The 21,095-nt window shown below is 39.8% G+C and overlaps 1 protein-coding gene across 5 annotated transcripts in view; it reads right to left on the bottom strand.

Moving 5' to 3' along the window:
• USP9X (ubiquitin specific peptidase 9 X-linked) overlaps positions 1-21,095 on the bottom strand; it is a 443,410-nt gene that overhangs the window by 421,866 nt on the left and 449 nt on the right. For 4 of the 5 annotated variants that reach the window (XM_048213431.2, XM_044389368.3, XM_044389367.3 and 1 more), the window contains exon 2: positions 19,010-19,112. The exons of the other annotated variant lie outside the window; for it this stretch is intronic. The gene's annotated coding sequence lies outside the window, so the exon portion shown is untranslated. The remainder of the gene's footprint in view (positions 1-19,009; positions 19,113-21,095) is intronic. 5 annotated transcript variants of the gene reach the window in all.

Here is a 21,095-nt window from a genome sequence, read left to right as displayed (position 1 = left end):
CACCCTCACCTGACAAAGCCTAACATTATACTCTCCGGCCAAGGAGAAACATTTACAAGGTCCGGTATCACGAATCAGGTCAAAGAAAGGTAGACTTAAGGCTTGGTACATCAGGTTCTTCAGGAGATATCACTAGACCGGGACTAATTTTTTACATTAATTGTATAGTTTGGGATTACCAAACCATGTGGGTAGTATAAATTTAGATTTCAAACCCAGAAGAGGCATATTCTTAGAATTTTGATTTTTTAGGGAGACTCCCTCCCTTCAAAACTTCCCATATAGCATTGCCTACTCATAAAGGAGGCCTTAATCTTATGTGGCAGGTAATTATATAGTGTTAATAATATTTATGCAAAAATACTTATATGTTTTAGTACCAAAAGAATTATGCTACAGATTAATTCAGATATCTGAAACCTATCTAGAACCTCTCACTGCTAACAATGCCAAATTCATTACATGGAACAGAAAATACATGGACAGAATAATAGAGCATCTGAAAGAAATACAAGCACAAAACCAAGAACAACCATGAAAGAAAGCCAACTTCCCAAATGGAAGAAATAGCTAACACAGCAAACTAAAGACTTCAAAATTAAGTATAATAGCCCAGAGATATTTTAGACAAAAGTACATGGGAGAAAAGATATAATTTGAGCTTTTAGAAACGAAATATATGATCATTGAAATGAAAAATTCAAGGGAGGGGCTAAAAAGAATAACAAACACACCTAGGAATGACATTAAAAATATTACTGACTAGGGGCGCCAGGGTGGCACAGCGGTTAAGCGTCTGCCTTCGGCTCAGGGCCTGATCCCAGCGTTATGGGATCGAGCCCCACATCAGGCTCCTCCTCTATGAGCCTGCTTCTTCCTCTCCCACTCCCCCTGCTTGTGTTCCCTCTCTCGCTGGCTGTCTCTATCTCTGTCAAATAAATAAATAAAATCCTTAAAAAAAATATTACTGACTAGTATGGCACAGTTATCAAACAATCAGAATATACGCCTTGGATAGTATGCCCTAATAATGTAAACTGGCTTAATTTCAGCCTTAAATACAGAAGAAGATTGAGCCAGACAATTTTTTCAGAATACAATGCACAGGAGCAAAAAAAAAAAAAAAAAGGAAAGATAGATCAAAAGACATGGAAAATAGATTTAGAAGTTTAAATATTCACATGACTGTGATTCATGGTAAAACAGAGATAGTGAGGGGCACCTGAGTGGCTCAGTCAGTTAAGCATCTGACTCTTGATCTCAGCTCAGGTCTTGATCTCAGCGTCATCGAGTTCAAGCCTCATGTTGGGCTCCATGTTTGGTGTGGAGCCTACTTAAAAAAAAAAAACAAAAAACCACACAACCCCCCCCCCCCAAAAAAACCCTCAGAGACAGTGAAAGGAAAGGAATACAGAAATAATGAACAAGATATTATCAGAGTTCGAGATGTCAGTCTTTAGGCCATTAGGTCCCAAAAAGCACACATAGGGATTTTTTACAAAATCCTCCATCTATATACATTATGGTGAAAACTGAGGTCTTGTAATTTAAAGAAAATCCTGAAAGCATTCAGACAAAAATTAACTGGTTACCTATATAGAAATGAGAATAAAATTGGTAACCATGGATGCTATAAGACAGTATCTTGAAAGTTCTGAGGGAAAACATTTTGATCCTAGAATTTTATACCAAACCTCACTAGAATTCAACCTTGAGAGCTAAATGAAACATTTCTGTTTAGCATCTCTAAATTGTTTTTCCCAGACCCTGACAATAGCAAAATTCCTCAGTGTCTAGACATGTAAACTGTTTTTGAAAGAATTATTTGAAGATGTACTTTGTCAAAATGAGTCAAAAAGTAAGAAAAAAGGAAACAAATCTAAGTCAATATTGCTGCATACTGCAAAAAAAAAATCAACAGTCCAACTAAATTCCCAGGTGATTTCTATATGTGAGGAGCACAGGTAGCAGAGGAAACAATGCATGTTAAGGTTCTTGTTTTGTTGGGGTAGGGTGTGGAGTTAGAGAAAAAGTTATAGGTATTTATTGATGGTTCATGTTTATGAAAAATATATTTAAATAATATAACAGGAATGAAACAAACAGAACTACTCAGTAAATTATTTGCAGCACTACATCTACATTATGATCTGTTAGGTAGGTCCATCTGAAAACGGTCCCACTATTCTTAGCATCTTTAAACTCAATTTGATAACGGTCTATCAGAAAAATAAATAATAGCTAACATATATTGGGCAATTACTTTGTGCCAACACTGTTTTAAGTACTTTATATGTATTAACTCATTTTAACCTAATAAAAATAACTCTCTAAGATGGAGAAAGGGTCATTATTACTATTTAACTGGTAAGAAAATTGTGGTACAATGTAGATATATAGCTTGCTCAAATAAGCCAAGATTTGAACCCAGGCCATCTGGTTTCAAATCTCCTTCTTATGTACTACTTTGCTGCCATACTGGCAGAGCCTTCAGCTTTAGTTATTTACTTAATAACTTTGTGAGCGCTTCTGAATTCCAAGGCAGTGAATGAGTAAAGGAAGGGAACCTAGTTAGAGGTGAATAGGACTCTGTTCCTACCTTAATTTACCCTCTTGCAGCTAGTGGGTAGATAGAGAAAGCAGTATGCCATGGTATTAAAAGAATGGATTTGGGCATCAGATAGAACTGGGGTTGAATCTTCACACTAGCACTTATAAGCTATGTGCCCTTGACCAAATTACTTCATCTTCCTAAGCTCCAGTTTCAACAAGCATGGAATAACAATAGTATCTACTCACTGAGTGGTAGTGAAGATTGAGATGGTCTATGTAAAGAACTCAAGCTATTGCTATTTTAGGCAGTAAGAATGTGTCTTTGGAGCCCACAGATAATTTTGAGCTGGGGAAATTAGGAAACACTTCATGGGAGAAATAATATTTGAGCTAGGTTTTGAAGAACAAATAAGATGTTTAATATGTAGAAATGGGAAGAGGTCTATTCAGGCTGAGCTAACAGTGCGAGCAAATGCATGGAGGCAGGAGATTAAATTGGGTCAGATCATACAGTACACTAAAAGAAATATTAGCAAATAAAGCTTGAACAATGGCTTTGATTTGTATTTTGGGAAAAATAAATGAAATGAGATTATGAACTCCAGGCAGACAGAACTTCTTTGATTTCCTCCTTAATTTTGCTACCCCATGTCCCACGGAATAGAACTGAATAGCATAGAAGTTACATGTGTATCACCTGTGTTGACAGGGTAACCCCATGTCTGTACCCAAGTGCTTTTGCCCTCTCCTTGTGTACATTCTAGAGGCTACAAAAAAGCCTTGGTTTCCCAGTCTCCCTCACAGCCAAGAGTGGCCATGCTTCACAGCCTAATGAACTACAAGCAGAAATCTACTGGAGGGCTTCTGGGAGAGTCTGGCTTTATTTTTTTTTTAAGATTTATTTATTTATTTGCACAGATACACACACACACAGAAAGAGAGAGAGAGAGAGAGAGAGCGAGCAGGGGAAGAAGCAGAGAGAGAATCCTCAATCAGACGCCCGGGTGAGAACAGAGTCCAAGGTGGGGCTTGATCCCAGGACCCTGAGGTCATGACCTTAGCTGAAATCAAGAGTGGGCCACTTAATTGACTGAGTCACCCAGGTGCCCCCAGAGTTTTGCTTTATAATGAAAAGGAGGACAAGTATCCTGGAAACATTTCTTTTTCTCTACTTCATGCCATGTCTGGAGTTGCAGCAACCATCTTGTGACCATGAACTTAAGGACCAGAGGATCCTGATATAGTTAAGACATTAAACCAATTCCTGGGGCACCTGGGTGGCTCAGTTGGTTAAACGTCCAACTCTTGGTTTCAGCTCAGGTCATGACCTCAAGGTCGTGAGATCAAGCCCCGCATTCAGCTCCATGCTCAGCATCGAGTCTGCTTGTCCCTCTCCCTCTGCTTCCCCCCCTAAAATATTAAATAAATAAAATCTTACAAAAATTCCCCAACAGCCACAAATCTCCACACACCTTGTTATGTGAGAAAAATGAACTCCTGTCCATTGCTGGCCGCACTGTTCTTCCTGCCAGAATCATTCCTAGCTGATACAATGGAAGATATTCTGGCTTTGAGAATTTTAAAAATAAAGTAGAACTAGTTTTTACTCAGGCAGAGTTTCATTTATTCTTTTTCTCAAGTCAGTGCCCACAGTCCTAATGATTTTGAAACCTAATCTAGTATTTGGCTGAGGTCAGACCAGATCTGGGAAAGTCTGTAAATGAGCTGTGACAACTACATACCAGAGACAGATGGGTTTACTGTTCAGTGGCACTATTCATCAATACAGGTTTCTGCATGGTCTCTTAAATCTATTTATTATTTGTTATATCTGCAAAAGTGTTCTGTTGTCAAAGAGAAAATACTATGGCATTAAATAATGACCTCCGATATCAGAATAATTGAACACAACATCCATAAAGAGGAAATAATTGACCGGTATAGAAATTCAGCATGACAGAACTGTTACTTTGCTACAGTGTAGCCTAACTTTTCTGCAGTGAAAAGATTGTCACGCGATGATTCCAGGGAATAATAAAAGCTTAACCCAGTATCAGATTTCAAGGTATAGATTTATCCACATGTATTTTTATATCTTGGTGGCCCTCAAAATCAGATAGTTTGTGTTCAGTATAGTCTAGGTTCCAATACAACACATACATTTCTGGTTGTTTGAGTCAGCAAAAAGATAAAACTGAAAAATTAAGAAAACACATATAAATGAAATTACTAAAGAATCAACAACCTCATAATATTTGGCAATCTTATTTTGTGCTTTTGGTTTAGTGAATATTCTGCTATACCACTACCTACCTCTCGATAGTAACTAATTCAACAATCTTTTGATAACATTCAAAGGAACTAATTTTGGCATCCTTTGTAAGTATCAAATAAAAACCAAAGTTGTAATTTACATTTTCTTGAGGAGCATTGTTTTCTCTCTAAACTGTGCTTTTGGCTTAGAATTCAGAGTTTCCTTCCCTATTGGCTCATTCTCTCTTATTCAAAAATCTCTAGAAATAATGGGCTACAGTTTTTTGAAGTAAAAATGAATCCTTTCATTTAAAATATTTATTTATTTTAGAAAGAGAGAGAGTGCACATGAGTGGGGGGGGACGGGCAGGGGGAGAGAGAGAGAGAATCCTCAAGCTGACTCCCCGGTGAGTGCAGAGCCCGAGGTGGGGCTCGATTCTAGGACCCTGAGACCATGACCTGAGCCGAAATCAAGAGTTGGACACTTAACCAACTGAGCCACCCAGGTGCCTAGTAAAAATGAATTCTATACAAATATTTCCATTGGTTTATGGGAGAGGTAGTCACCACAGGTCTCAAGCATCCTTACATTACCTTGCTAAGTGTTCCACACTAAGGCCTTACCATGCCCTGATACTAACTAGTATCTACAGAGTCACATATACAGTTAGGTTAGTCAGAGTAACCAAAAGATGACTACGATGGGCCGGTTTGCTCCCTGGGAATGGGGAACTGGCTTGTTTGATGCTTGTTACAAAACATGCTAAGTTGTTGATGCTGGGTTCCTCAGCTGTGGCATAATCCACTTATGCATGTAGCTTCTCATGTCATATCAGGAGACTTGGGGACACAGGAACTGGCACTGCTATGCTGATGCCCCTACTGTTTGCTGTGCTGGAATAAAATGTCTCATTGTGATTTATTGAATCTTGTTGCCTGGTTTTTTGACATCTGTGGAAGTAAGAGTTTTACCCTGTTAGCCCCATCAGACTACCAAAAACAAACGTATAGTGTAACAAAATCAAGTTTATCAACCCACTGAAATGAGGGAGATCACATCAGAGGAACCATGAGACATTTTACCAAATGAAGGATAAGATAGAGGCATTATAGGGGCACCTGGGTGGCACAGCGGTTAAGCGTCTGCCTTTGGCTCAGGGCGTGATCCCGGCGTTATGGGATCGAGCCCCACATCAGCCTCTTCTGCTATGAGCCTGCTTCTTCCTCTCCCACTCCCCTGCTTGTGTTCCCTCTCTCTCTGGCTGTCTCTATCTCTGTCAAATGAATAAATAAAATCTTTAAAAAAAAAAAGATAGAGGCATTATAGAATTTGGGGGGAGGGTGGAGTTTAGAAATATAAATAAAGCCATAGGCTCAAAGCAAGGCTATGTGTAAAGGGACCAACATCAACTCTAAGCTGGATGTAAACCCTTGGATTCCTTGGAATCTACCAAGTTAGGATATAAGTACAATGTTGAATCCAGAACCCCTGCCTAAAGCTCGGCACCTATGGTGAAAATTGCAGCTGTTTCTCTAGATCAAAGTGACTTAAATTCTCCAGGAAAGAATGGGATGTTTTATTTTTAAAGATACATTTTGAAAAAGCAAAGTTTCTGATAGTCTATGATTTTAGAAAATAAAGTTTTTCAGTGAGTATGGCAGCAGTAGTCACCCAAAGAAGGTGGTTATTATGACATTTCACACCTATAGCATGTCCTTGGGAGAAATATTCTTTCCTGTTAACTGTGCAGTCATAATTTTTAAACCGAAAATTCAGTTATATATATTTTTAAACCACAGTAATAATTAACAGTGGGGTTTTTTTAGGAATTTAAACTTAAAAAAATAAAAAACTTTTGTCAAAATTATTTAAGTTTGCTAGAAGTACAAAAAGTAAAAAGAATATTTTGGGTCTTAAAAAAATATGTTCTACGATTTTTAAATAAGTCATAACAGAAACCCTCTGTTATCTCAGTAGAGAATTAGTTGGTTGTTTCATCAAAAAAAAAATCTAATTTTTTTCTAGTCTTAGTCGATGGACATTTGGGTTATTTTCATCTTTCAGCTATTGGAAATAGTGCTGCTGTAAACATTTGTGTACAAGTAATTGTATACCCACTTTCAGTTCGTTTTGGGTATTTATGTAACAGTGGAATCACTGAGTCATATGGCAATTGTTAGCTTAGCTTTTTTGAAGACCAATCAACCTGTTTCCACAGGAGCTGCACCACTTTACATTGCCACCATCGACGCATGAGGGCCCCAATCTTCCACATCCTCACCAACACCAGCCATCCTACTAGGTGTGAAGAGGTATCTCATGGTGGTTTTGATTTGCATTTCCCTAAGATCAGAGATGCTGAGCATCTTTTCATGTATTTATTGGCCATCTGTATACCTTCTTCAGAGAAATGTCTACTCAAGTCCTTCGCACATTTTAAGATTGTATCATTTGTCTTTTGTTGAGTTGTAAGAGTCCTATATACATTAAGGACACTAGACTCATAAGATTAATGATTCACAAATTTTCTTCCATTCTGTAGGTTGTATTTACACTTTTGTTTTAATTTTTAAAGGGGCGCCTGGGTGGCTCAGATGGTTAAGCATCTGCCTTTGGCTCAGGTCATGATCTTCAGGTCCTGGGATTGAGCCCCACATCTGGCTCCCTGCTCAGCGTTGAGTCTGCTTCTCCCTCTTCCTCTGCCCCTCCCCCTGCTTGTGCTCTCTCTCTCTCTTTTTGATATGAATAAATAAAATTTTTAAAAAATAAATTTTTAAAATTTAAATTTATTTTTTTTTAGAGAGAGTGCGAGCTTGAGTCGGGGAAGGGCAGAGGACGAGGGAGAGAGAGAATCTTAAGCAAGCTCCATGCTCAGTGTGGAGCCTGACATGGGGCTTGATCTCACAATCCTGAGATCATGACCTGAGCTGAATCAAGAGTTAGATGCTTAACCAACTGAGCCACCGAGGTGCCCCTGTATTTTCACTTTTTTGATAGTGTCCCTAGATGTAGGAAAGTTTCTAATTCTGATGGAGTCCATTGTAGCTCCTTTTTCTTTCATTGCTTGTGCTTTTGGTATCATATTTAAGAGTCCGTTGCCAAATCTAAGGTCATGAAATTTTTACCCCTATGTTTTCTTCTAAGAGTTTTATAGTTTTAGGTTTTACATTTAGGTTTACCTATTTTTGAGTTAATTTTTGTACACAGTATAAGGTAAGGGTCCAATTGCATTCTTTTGCATGTGGATATGTAGTTGTCTGGCACCATTTGTTGAAGAGACAATTCCTTCCTCATTGAATGGTCTTGCAACTCTTGTCAAAAACCAGTTGGCCATAGATACACAGGTTTATTTCTGAATTCTCAACTCTAATCCATTGATCTACTCTGTTGCTTGCTTGTTCAGTGACTTTTCTAAACTATTTTTTTAAGTCTGTATTCTTTGTCACATATGGCTACCTAAGCCTCTGTTCTGTTAGCTTTGAGATCAGCTAGTGTTTTGACAGTTTCCTTGAATACCAGAGAGAAGAAAGAGGAAGAGAAAGGGAGGGAGGAAGAAGAGAAGGAAAATAAGGACAAGGGGAAGAAGGAAGGAAAAAGGAAAGAAATAAACAACTCTTCCAGTTTTTGTGGATTGGCTCAATATGGGAGCACTTCTCCAATGCTTAGCCAGGCTCATTTGCAACTCTGCCTTAGCCTTTATATCCTGCTTGTATGGAGCCTGAAGTCCAGCTGGAGGCAAAAGCTTAGGGTCTTTTGAGATTCTTTTGAGGATGCATCCAGTCCTGGGCATATATCTTGATTCCCAAGTATACGTGAGAGCTTCTAAAAGTCCTTATTTCCCCATGCATCTTCTTTCCTGATCTCTTCCTTATTAGGCCTTATGGTCTATTTGTCATCCTGACTGTTGTCCCTTGGCCCCAGGCTGCTACAGCCAATATGTAGGCCTTTAAATGCTTTGGGCAAAAGCTGCTTGGGAAGCTGCCAGTGGTCCAGGAATGCTCCAAGTTGACAGAAACAAAGGTAAACATTGTGCAGATCCTTTAGAGAGCCACCAGACAAGTCTAAACCCACAATCGCAATTATTTGAGAATAAGGTCCCTATTGCTCTCTTAGGCACTAGCAACCTGCACCCAGAGTATGAGCTGCTGTCCTCATGGGTGCTGACAATCTAGGGTATGGGAGACCGTACGTGCACAATTTAAAATGCCACTATGCTCTCTTTCCATAACTCAGCAGCTGTTGTCTTCACCAAGTCTTCTTCTGGTTGTTATAAGTGTTTGACTAGATTCTAGAGTTTTGCAAAAGTTGATTCTGATAGTTTTTGCCAGCTCATTAGTTGCTTCTGTGGAAGGATGCAGCCCTGGAGTTCTTTAACTCTGCGATGTTCAGTGACATCATTCCTTACTATACCTTCATAAGAATGTGTTTGTATGTAAATATATAGCAATGTAAATAGACAACAAAATTAAAGGCTTTAATTTTAAGAAATTAGTGTTAACATATTAAAATGTATTTTTTAAGATTTTATTTATTTATTTATTTACAGCAAGTGGGAGGAGGGGCAGAGGGAGAGGGAGATTTCAAGCAGACTCCACGGAGAACACGGAGCCCAACATAGGGCTTAATCTCACAACCCTGAGATCATGACCTGAGCTGAAATCAAGAGTCGGACACTTAACCGACTGAGCCACCCAGGCGCCCCTTAAAATACGTATTACATTGAAATCACTATTTTAAAAAACTAGTAATTTCCCTAAGTAACAAATCATATCTATTTTTCCTGCATGCACATTCATATTTTATGTAATTATTATATTGTATATAGTATAATTATTTTTATTATCTCCTTTAATCTACACAGTCAACTTTGTTTTCTCCAGACCCAGAGAAAACTAATAGACAGGAAATCAAGAACCTTCTAGCTAATTTTCCCTGTGTATACTTTTTAGATTATATTAATAAATTTTAATGGGGCAAGATAAGTACATGTCAATGATCTAAAGCACTGGAATGTTCCATTAACTTACAACAGTTTTATAACTTATAAGAATGAGAGTAAATTGAAACTACATTTAGTGACCAAAGTTTTATATATTTTTATACTTAGAAATTGTCCAAGTATCCAAAGATTATTTGTCAATGAATTCAATCTAACGTTTAAAAACTAAATAGATGTTAACTAAAGATCTGGATAAAAGCTGTCTGTTAAACTGTAATTTGGTGAGACACCATTTTTTACTTCGTAATCTTTAACATTTTGTGCAAACAATGAAAATGTATTTGTTCCATAAGACCAATATAGGAAATTTAGGAACTTTAAATAATGAGAAGTTTGGCCTTAGTTGTATAAACTAGGACACTGACTTGGCATTAATTTTACAGATTAAAACCAAGAGAAGATATTCTTCTTACCTGTAACTATAGTAAAAAAGGCCACTATTTACTTTTCGTATGTTTTTTAAAGTGAAAGAAACACAGTTTATTATATTTTTTCTTTCTTCCTTATAGACATTTATGACTATCTGTACTAGATACTCCTAGAATATGCACCTAATGACAAAATAGCTTTTCTGATTATCTTTAAAATTTCCCAAGTGAGGCAAAGAGAAAAACTGTAAAAGGAGAGAAGGAGCTGGTTTCAGAATGAAGTTAGCACTGTAAAAGCTAAACACCCATTTTGACGTATGGTTATATACACCTTCCCACGAGAGTCATTAGAGGTGCTTTAACCAATAACTTGGGGCCTTGATAATTTTATCAAATCATACCACTGCAAAGTAGGTACTTGCTAATACTCAATGTATGGAAAAATAACGTGATTTCTCTTTTTCAGACAGGACAATCTCCTCATGAGTTTTTTCCTTTTGTTCTAAAGCACCTCTCAGATGAGCAATCTTATGTCAAAGTTACCTAAGGTGGGCACTACAATTCCAAATTATCCTCAGGGAAGTTATGCCAGAAGTTAGTATGTTTATTAGCAAACAACTCCCTGAGAAATTACCTGACTCTCAGTTAAACATAAAAATATCATTCGCAAATGCCTTGGGCCCTTAACTCTAATGTTAAGTCACCTCAACTGCTCACTGGGAAAATCAACAGCCTCCTGGAGGGAAGAATACTTACAAAGATCTCTCCCAAGGCCAATTTCTCACAAGTTCTCAGACAACATACAAGATGATGGACATGCAGAACACAGAGGATGGTATTAAAAGATGTATTTCAGGGGTGCCTGGGTGGCTCAGTTGGTTAAGCATTTGCCTTCGGCTCGGGTCGTGATCCCAGAGTCCTGGGATCAAGCCCCACGTGGGGCTCCCTGCTCATGGGGGAGTCTGCTTCTCCCTCTCCCTCTGCTCCTCCCCCAATGCCCCGCTTGTGCTCTCTCTCTTTCAAATAAATAAATAAAATCTTTTTTTCATCAGAGGACACCAAAGTCTGATTGGAACTCTAAAATCCCAGGATGGGATAACAAATCTGACACCAAAGGGCCAAAGAGATCATCAGAGCCCAGATTCAGTGCAAAACCCATATTATCAGGCATAGAAATGCCTCAAGTAGGGGAGACGCAAGGGGCTGCAGATGTGCACATTATTACCGAGTGAAGGATCCTGGTCCAGAGCGGTGAGGGTCCTGACCACACCTTGGTAGAAACTCCAAATTATCCTAGCCTAATCAGCCTAAGATCATCAGGGACAAACCTGTAGTCCAACAAAAATCAGTTTTTGTTGAGCCATTGTGGTTAAGGACACCTGGGACCACTTTGGCTAACAAGTGGAGAGCTGTTGAAGACCTGGCCGGCGTGCCTGTGTGCTGCGGGAGCAAGGATGAATGGCAGCAGCTAGGCGGTCTCATGTGCTTCAAGCTACTAGGTAGTTGGGACAGAATTATGCCCTCAACAAGGCTTGCTATTCTGAATTTCAGTTTCAATGACTACATCATGGCCAAACCAGAAAGATTTCCCCAAAGCTGATAAAAATTCCATGGAATACCATGGAAGAAGTTTTTTAAAGCCTGAGTGCTGTAGGTTCTCCAGACTGACTACAAAATGGACAGAATGATGAGCCCCTCACTTCAGAGAATGGCTGAAAGGATGTTGTGGTCTGCCCCACCCTCACCCCAGGTGGAAGACTCCACTATCTTTGCTTTTAGTACTTGGAAGCCCTCTGTGGTAGGCGGTGATGACACTGAGCCAAAAAATGCCTGGGATAGGGGCGCCTGGGTGGCTCAGTCGTTAAGCGTCTGACTTCGGCTCAGGGCATGATCCTGGCGTTCTGGGATCGAGCCCCACATCAGGCTTCTCCACCAGGAGCCTGCTTCTTCCTCTCCCACTCCCCCTGCTTGTGTTCCCTCTCTCGCTGGCCGTCTCTCTCTGTCAAATAAATAAATAAAATCTTAAAAAAAATGCCTGGGATAAAGATGGGCAACCCAAACAAGGCAAAAACTCTGCAAGACAAAACTTAGGAAGGGAATATCAAACTCCCTCCAACGGGACCCATAAGGCAATGTGGATATGGCTGTAAGCAGGGGCTACCCACCGAGGAGATCGATAGGGTGAGGACCAAAGAAATTTAGTCCGGATATTGAGCCATGGGGGGGAGGGGCAGCAGACAGCTGTCCACCCAGCTGGAACTGAGAGCGCTTCTATGAAACCAGATCCCTCCACAGAAATCGTTCTCTCTACTGGAGGAACTAAGAAGCCAAGTGGCAGCCTTACAACAAATTCCTCCTTTGGATTAAGGAGAAAGGGGACTAAGGATGGGAGTTGAGGTTTCTCCACTCCCAGGGCATACCAGAGGCCTTAATCTCTAATGAGGCACAATGGGGTGAAGGGAAGGCAAGGAAGCAGGATAAAAATTTTTATGACTCACTCGAACACCAGTGCTCGTTCACAGCCATGCATTCACCTGGCCAGAACTGGAAATGAAGTAATATGAGGAAGGGAATTAACTGTAACCATCTGAGTCTGGCTTTCTGGACCCTTGTTGTACACCTCTGGCAAAGGGAGACTGCTTCTGCTCAGAGGCATCCCGGGGGTTCTGGACTTGCTGCCACCCTGACACCTACCCGCGACATTCCATTTACAAAAGAGCTACTGGTCTGCTATTGGGCAGGCACTTGGAGAGACTGAGCATCTCACACAGTACCTCTGGGTTACAATGCACCTAGATATTCTCATCTTAGGTTGGCTCTACTCAGTGCTAACAGAGTCAGAAAGGCACAACAGTCTTTTCTTATTTAATGAAAATGGCATGCCTAGTCCCACAGGTGTGTCTTCCTCACATGAAGATACCGTGGCCACAGCTTTAAGGGTCACTGTAGCTCCCCCTCCTAGATCACTCATAGAGGCAGCCTCCAGCTACATAGGGACCCCACTTCCAGAGTGTCCCTGAGGATACTTGGGCTTGGCTTACTCATGGCTCAGCCGAACTAAAAGCTGATGATGTGTCCTGGGCAGCAGCAGCTGTCCAGCCCTGCAAAGCTCTGTTAGAAACACTGTGGTAAGGACTGGTTCAGTACAATGGGCCACACTGAAAGCCATCATCCTTGCCCTAGGCAGTACTGCTGAGGACCACCCATGTTATATTTTTCCTGACTCTTGGGCTATGGCATTCCCTAGCTCTCAGGTCAGGCACCTGGATGATGACTGACTGGTGTAGTAAAGACACCCCTCTGTGGGGCTGCAAACTTGGAAAAGCTGTTGCTACAGCCCAACAGGACATCTATGTAGCCCACGTGGACACTTGTAGAAAGGGTTCACCCAGGAGAAACTGATAGCCATGTGGCCTATCAGGCTTCCAAGGGAACATCTCCTTTGGAACAGCTGAGTAGGGAAGGTCAGGACTGAAAGGGTGGGAGCAACGGGAGACTGGGTATTCCGTATTTATGATTTCATCCCCACAATCTCTAGTCCCTCCACTTCTTTTTTCTCCTCTGGTCCTAGTGCCTGGGAAGTCTGACTGGTTTCATCTTAAGGTGGCAGTTAGACCACAGGGGGAAGGTACAATCTTTGCTTCTGCTACCACTTGGTTTCAGTTGTTGGGGGTGGAAGAGCACTGGCCATGAGGAGAACAATCAGTTGGTGAAATTCATGAGCCTTAGAGTATCCCTACAGTGGCCTGCTTGATGACAGGGGACATCACAGTTCCACCAAGTTCTACCATGGTGTTCATCTGAAATGGAAGAAGGTCTGGGTGGAGGTGGGAGTTAGCTGAGCGAAGAGAGACATAGTGGCTACTGACTTAGACCAAATGAACTAGGTGGCCATGGAAAGGGAACAATAGCCCTGATACCTGATGATGGGACATATTCATCCCTACAAGGTGTGTGTGAGGGGAAAGGGTGGGAACATGTAATGCTTTCTTTGTCCCCTTCACCCAGCACTGCAGCATCACAAAACAGTCACATGGCTCATATGAGTCAAGCAGCACCTGCAAGTAACACTATGACCCTGCTGCTGGGTTTGTCATCTCACAAACTCATGTGGGCTTGGCCATATTGGAACTATTCTGCTGTGCTGGATATCCTCAGGATGGCAGGGCTACTCATCTCTGCCTGGTACCCTAACAAAAAAGCAGGACCGCTGGGCTGGGCCTGACATCTCAGCTCCCTCCTCACACGTACACCAGTGCAATCTTGTTTTAATCTGACTGCTAAGAGTTAAGGCGTTGAACCGTGGGCCCTGGGTTTCTCAGTTATGATGCAGCTCACTGAGCACAGGGTCTCCATCTGGGCCCATCACATCATGCCGTGGGACTTGCGGGCATGAGAACCAGAGCTATCATGGTGGTGCCCCTGCTGTCTGGTGTGCTGAGGCTCACTCTGATCATATGGTCTACTTTCAGGACCTATGGATGGCCGGTTTACTCCTGGAAATCCACAGGGTGGGGTTCTTCCCTAACACAGATAGAACAAGGCAAGATAAGATTTTTATCTCTTAATGAAGACTTTATATTCTAAATGGGTTCCTTCTTCCTTCTTTCTATTTCTTTTTCTTTCTCCTTTGTTCACCCATTAGAAATTACTTACTTAAAAGGTAATGAATTTTACAAAGAGGTATCTGTACCCCCATTTTCACTGTGGTATTGTTCACAACAGCCAAAACATGGAAGCAACCTAAGTTGTCTGTTGATGAATGAATGGATTAAAAAAATGTGATATCTACTTATCTATAGACACACACACACACAGAGGAATATTATTCAGCCATAAAAAAGGAAACCCTGCCATTTGGATAAAACTTTGAGGGCAAAATGCTAAGTAAAGTAAGTCAGACACAGAAAGATAAAGATCATACTGTATGATCGCACTTACATGTGGGAATCCAAAAAAGCCAAACTTACAGAAACAAAGAGTAGATTGGTGGTTGCCAGGGGCTGGGGGTGGGGGAAATGGGGAGATGTTAGTCAAACGTTATAAACCTCCAGTTATAAAATGAATAAGTTCTGGGGATCTAGTATATAGCATGGTGACTATAGTTAACACATGTTGTATATTTGAAAGTTGCTAAGAGTTCTTAAATGTTCTCACCACAAAATTTTTTAAAAAAGTAACTGTGAGGTGAAAAAAAAGACATTGAACTTTAGCACAGCTAGAAATTTTTAAGATTATACATTTGGATGAGGTTTTTTTTTTTTTGGTGTGTTTTTGTTTTTGTTTTTTTTTAGAGCTCCTTGCAAAGATTCTTATTTCAATGCCTGAAACCAAAGTTCTTAAATTTTTAACACTTTCATCTCTTCTACAAGCAGGTATAATTTTAAGTTTCCTGGTAGTTTTTTTAATGTTAAACACTCTATAAATTATACAAACGTTTTAAAAATCTGAAAGATGGGGTGTCTGGGTGGCTCAGTCAGTTAAGCATCTGACTTAGGATCAGGTCATGATCTCAGGGTCCTGGGGATCAAGCCCCACAACTGGCTCCCTGCTTGTGCTCTGTCTCTCCCTCTCCCTCTGCCCCTCCCCCTACTTGTGCTCTCTCTCTCAAATAAAAATGTCTTTAAAAAATCTGAAAGATTAAATATATATTTAATTACATATATTATATATTTATTATATATAATTTATTAAATATATATTTAATTTATTATGTATTATATATATACTTTTTTTAAAGCTGCTGATTAGGAAAGAAAAAGATCTGGACCTTTAGTTGACTACCCGTTTTCAATTTTTTGAAACTTTTTATTATGCATATTCTCACACCTACAGAAGAGAAGGAACAGAGGATAAGTAACTTCCATGTATCCATTATCAACTTCAATAACTCAACATGTTGCCAATTGTATTTCATCTACCTCCGCCCACTTTTTTCCCCAAAGTGTTTTCACAGAAACCCTAGACACTTCATTTCACATGTAAATATATGTAAGTCAATCTTAATCCCAAATAAAGGAACACAAATAGAACTACAGTGTATAGATGAAGGAATATACCTGTCCCATTCATTCATTAAAGCCAGATAGCTAGGCACACTATGCTAGGTGCTGGGGATATTAGAGAGAGAGCTACATGAGTATAGGAAAAGACAGTAAATTCAGAGGTTATTCGAAAAAACAAATGCAAGAATTATTACTCCTAAGTGATGATGATGGTAATAGTTAATATTTATAGATCACTTACTGTTTGCAAATGTTAACTCATTAATTCTTGACAGTCATCCTCTGAGGTAAATACTACTATTATAGATGAGGAAATTGAGACCTAAGAACTGAAATAACTTGCTGGAAAGCATTCAGATGGTAAGTGGTTAAGCTAGGATTTTAACCTAAATGGTCTGATTCCAGAGGTTGTGCTCTAAGGGAAAAAAAAGAGAGAGAGAGAGAGAGAGAGAGAGACACACAGAGAGAGAGAGAGAGAAGACTACTTTAATTTTCTGGTAAAAACAATGCTATTTGTTCACCAAACCATTTCATTTTCTACCTAGGCACAGAAGCAGACTGCATTTCCCAGCTCCCTAGCCTATATTTTAAAAAGAATTTATTATTGGGGCACCTGGGTGACTCAGTTGGTTGAGTGTTTGACTCTTGGTTTCAGCTCAGGTCATGGTCTCAGGGTTGTGAGATTGAGCCCTACATCAGGCTCTGCGCTCAGCGCAGAATCTGCTTGTCCCTCTCCCTCTGCTCCTCTCCCCACTCTCTCTAAGATAAAATCTTAAAAAAGAATTCATTATTGAAGTACAGTTGATATACCATGTTCTATTAATTTCAGGGACACAACATAGTGATTTAACAATTTTATACATTAAGCTATGCTCACCATGGTAAGTGTAGTCACTATCTGTCTCCATATAACATTATTATTATTGACTACATTCCCTATGCTGTACTTTTCATCTCTGCAACTTATCCCTGGAAATTTGTACCTCTTAATCCCCTTCACCTATTTCACCCATCCCTCACTCCCTGACCCTCATTGCAGCATTATTTATCATAACCAAGTTATAGAAGTAACCTAAATGTTCATTGATAGATGAATGGATAAACAAGATGTGGTATATATATAAAGGAATATCACCTAGGCATAAAAAAGAATAAGGTCTTGCCATTTAAGACAACATGGATGGATCCAGCTCCTAGCCTTTAAAAGGGCGATGTGACTAATTGTGACTAATGGAATTTGGGTGGACATAAAAAACTCTCCCGGTTACAGTGATGGCTTCCCAAGGTAGAAGGAGCCTGGATCCCTGGGTTACTACTTAGAGTAGTATGGGCCTCTCCATCAGGTACATCTTTCCAGAACTTTGTGAGCACGAGAAATAAACTCTTACTGTGTTAAGTCACTGAGATTTGGGGGTTTGTTATGGTAGCCTGTATAAATTATACTAATAGAAACATTTTAATTTAAACTTTAACAAATTATGGAATCTTAAAAATACTGAAAAGTACATTATATATTAACAATCATCTCTCCCCACCCAGATTTAATAGATATTAATATTGCCACATTTCCTTCAGGTATTTCTTCAGTAAACTCATTAAATATAACAAATAGCTAATAACCAATAAAATACCACCTCATCCCTTACCCCTCCCTGTAAGTAACTACCACACTGAAAGTGCTGTCATCCTCATTTACATTTTTTACTTCCACTACAACATACGAAATTATACAGTGTTATTTTGTGCACTTCAGAAATGGACAGAAATAAGAAACAAAACAAATGAGCAAAGGAAAAAAAGAGAGACAAAGGAAGAAACAGACTCTTAAGTATAGAGAACAAACTGATGGTTACCAGAGAGGAGGTGGTGGGCGGGGGATGGATAAAATAAATGATGGGGAGTAAGGAGTGCACTTGTCACAAGCTTAGGGTGATGTATGTAATTGTTGAATCACTATACTGTACGCCTGAAAATAATATAACAGTGTATGTTAACTATACTGGAATTTAAATTAAATTTAAAAAAAATAAAAAAATTAAAATGGACAGAAATGGTATCAAAAAAGATTGCTGTTTTCATTCAGTATTATTTTTGAGATGTATCCACATTGGTACATGTAGGTCTAATTCCTTCATTTGAACAGTCACATAGAAATACAGTAATTTGGGGCACCTGGGTGGCTCAGTAGGTTAAGCAGCCAACTCCTGATTTCAGATCTCAGGGTCCTGGCACTGAGTCCTGTGTCAGCTCCACACTCAGTGGGGAGTCTGCTTGAGGATTCTCTCTCTCCCTCTTACTCTGCCCCTTCCCCTCCTCAAAGGCGTGCTCACTCATGCACATGCTCTCCCTCTCTAAAATCAACGAATCTTAAAAAAAAAAAAAAGAAAGAAAGAAATACAGTAATTGACTTAGCCATTCTTCTACTGAGACAGTTAAGATCACTCATATGGTTTGGCTTCTACAATAGGGCAACGAAATTCCTTGTACATTCCTAATATCATATAGTAAGGGGAGGCCTCCCTGAAGATTTTCTCATTTACGCTGATATTGGAAGGATGAGAAGCCAGTCATGTGAAGAACTGGGAAACAAGTGCTTCCCATATTTGGAACAGTGGACAAGCCCTAACACCACAGAAAACAGCACGTACTAGACCCAGTGAGGTTACAGGTGTAGTAAGCGAAGGAAAGAGTGGCAGGAGATGGTGGAGAAGCAGGCAAGGATCACTCTGCTAATGGCTTTAGAGGCCGCAGTAAGAAGTTTGGGTTTTCTTTTACAAGCAAAACAATTAAAGTGTTCTCATTTTTTCTAGGTTGGTCAGACCATACTCACAGTATTGTGAGTTCCTTTCCTTGACTTTACCATGAACGGAGCATCTCTTGAATGAATGCAGTTACTGCTTTTGCTCTTGTTTTGGAGGAACTGGCTGCAGTATCTCATAAAAAGAAAGAAAAAATTACTTTTCAATTTCTTTCCCACTCATTTGTGTCTGAGGGGCAGCTGTATACTTCACAATGAAACTGTATTTATCACAATTTCATTTTTCCATCAAGAGGGCTTAAAAGGAAATGTTCTTTTATTTCTTCATATTTTGCGATCAATTTCTTTTATTAAAATTAGATTGACTTCATGAAAGATGTCAAGTGTTTGGGTCAATTGAAGAGCTGAGGAAATATCATGCTGCTAGTTCTGAAACTATCTGAAGTGTGACAGAATCTGGTGATGACCAAATAGAGGAACAATTGTAAAATGTGAAAGAAAGAATTATGTATATATACTACAGTGCCAAACATTGTACTGTAGGCTTTAAAGTTATAAATTACACAATTTCCAAAAGTGATTCGGACGAGTCATTCCTTTAGTAACTCAGCCAAACATGCTAAAATTTTTTCTCCCTCCTCATTCATTTCTTCACTAGCACTTCCTGTATTTGTCCAGTGGCTACACTATCAGGTTGGGAGGTGGGCTATCACCTCTTTGAGGAGCTTTCAATTGTATTACCTCCCTTATTGCCAACAATTCAAGCATAGCACCTCTCACAATTCTATTCCTTGATCTTTGTCCTGTTTTCCTTTAGAATATCCTTTTTAACAAGTACTTTTCAATTTTTAAAGAGATCTATTGAAACTCACAGAAATTTCAATAGAATCTAATCTGATGGATGTGGGTGAAATTTTCTCTATTCTAAAACCACCCCATCCAATTAATTTTTTTCTTTTATTTGCAAGTTGGTTGTACTGTCTCTAGGTAGAACCTTATTGCCACATAGAATGTATACCAAAAGACATGGTGTATAACTGTGTTTAATATATGCAATAAGGCAGAGTTAAATCCTGTCAACATCACACAGAATCAGAATCTAAGAGTTAGAAAAGACCTTAAAGACCATCTTGTAAGACCACCTATCTTTCCTGTGTATGTGACTATCGGCTTTTTTTTTTTCTTTAACTCAAGTCAATAGTTTTCAGAAAGGGGGGAAACTTCAATAAAACAACTCAACTGCAAAAGAAATGGTACCATTCTGGCTAACAGAAAAAATGTTTGTTCCCTGAGGTAACTTGCATAGGGAAGAATAATAGTCTCTGCCCTCCAGCAGCTGCACCTGTAAGGGGTGGAAGTACTCCTAAGGCACTTTGATGTGTACCATGATGATACTGCGTGTAAATGTGTTTTAAGGCCACAAAAGAGGGAGCAAGCAACAATACTCCAACCTTCGGAAGACAGGTGAATGGCCTTCAAGAATGACTGAGAATTACCCAAGTGGACAATAAAAGTATTTTAACCTTAAAGAACAACAAGGGCATCTCCTACACCTAAGAGTTACAGATAGGAAATCCGCAAAAGGGTGTTTCAAAAAAGGGTCGCAGCAATTGACGCTTTTTAACAGTGGGTTTCTACCTTAGCTGCACATAAGGAAGCTTTTAAAAACCTCGAACCCAGACCTCACATCAGACCACTTAAAGCCGAATCTATAAACGTGGCATAAGCATTTTTTAAAGCCCCGCCCCCCCACGCCCCACGATTCCAACGCGCAGACCGGGGTGAGAATCACCATTTTAAAGCAGGAAGCAAAATACTAAAAGTGGATTTTGAAGGGGAAAAGTGGAGGTAGGGCATAGAAAAAGAACTGAAAACCGTGGGAGGGCAGGGCGTCTACTGCAAGAGCAGGGACAAGAACCAAGTGAGAGCCAGCGGTAGAGGATTTAAGGGCTGTTTCTGTGGTAGAACTCCCGGGATTTGGGGGTCGGTAACGAGAGCGGCGTATGTCCAACTCCATTAAAGTGAAGTTATTCTGCCAGCAGCCCTGCTCCTACTCCCATCATATTTTCTCACATCTTTTCCCACAGTTAAGGAAAAAAAAAAAAAAAAAACCAATGACGGAAACGTTTTCTATCCCACGAAAAGCGCATGAGCAGAC

This window comes from Ursus arctos, chromosome X (assembly GCF_023065955.2).
Source record: "Ursus arctos isolate Adak ecotype North America chromosome X, UrsArc2.0, whole genome shotgun sequence".
NCBI classification, from domain to species: Eukaryota; Metazoa; Chordata; class Mammalia; order Carnivora; family Ursidae; genus Ursus; species Ursus arctos.
This window is presented reverse-complemented; position numbering and strand designations above follow the sequence as displayed.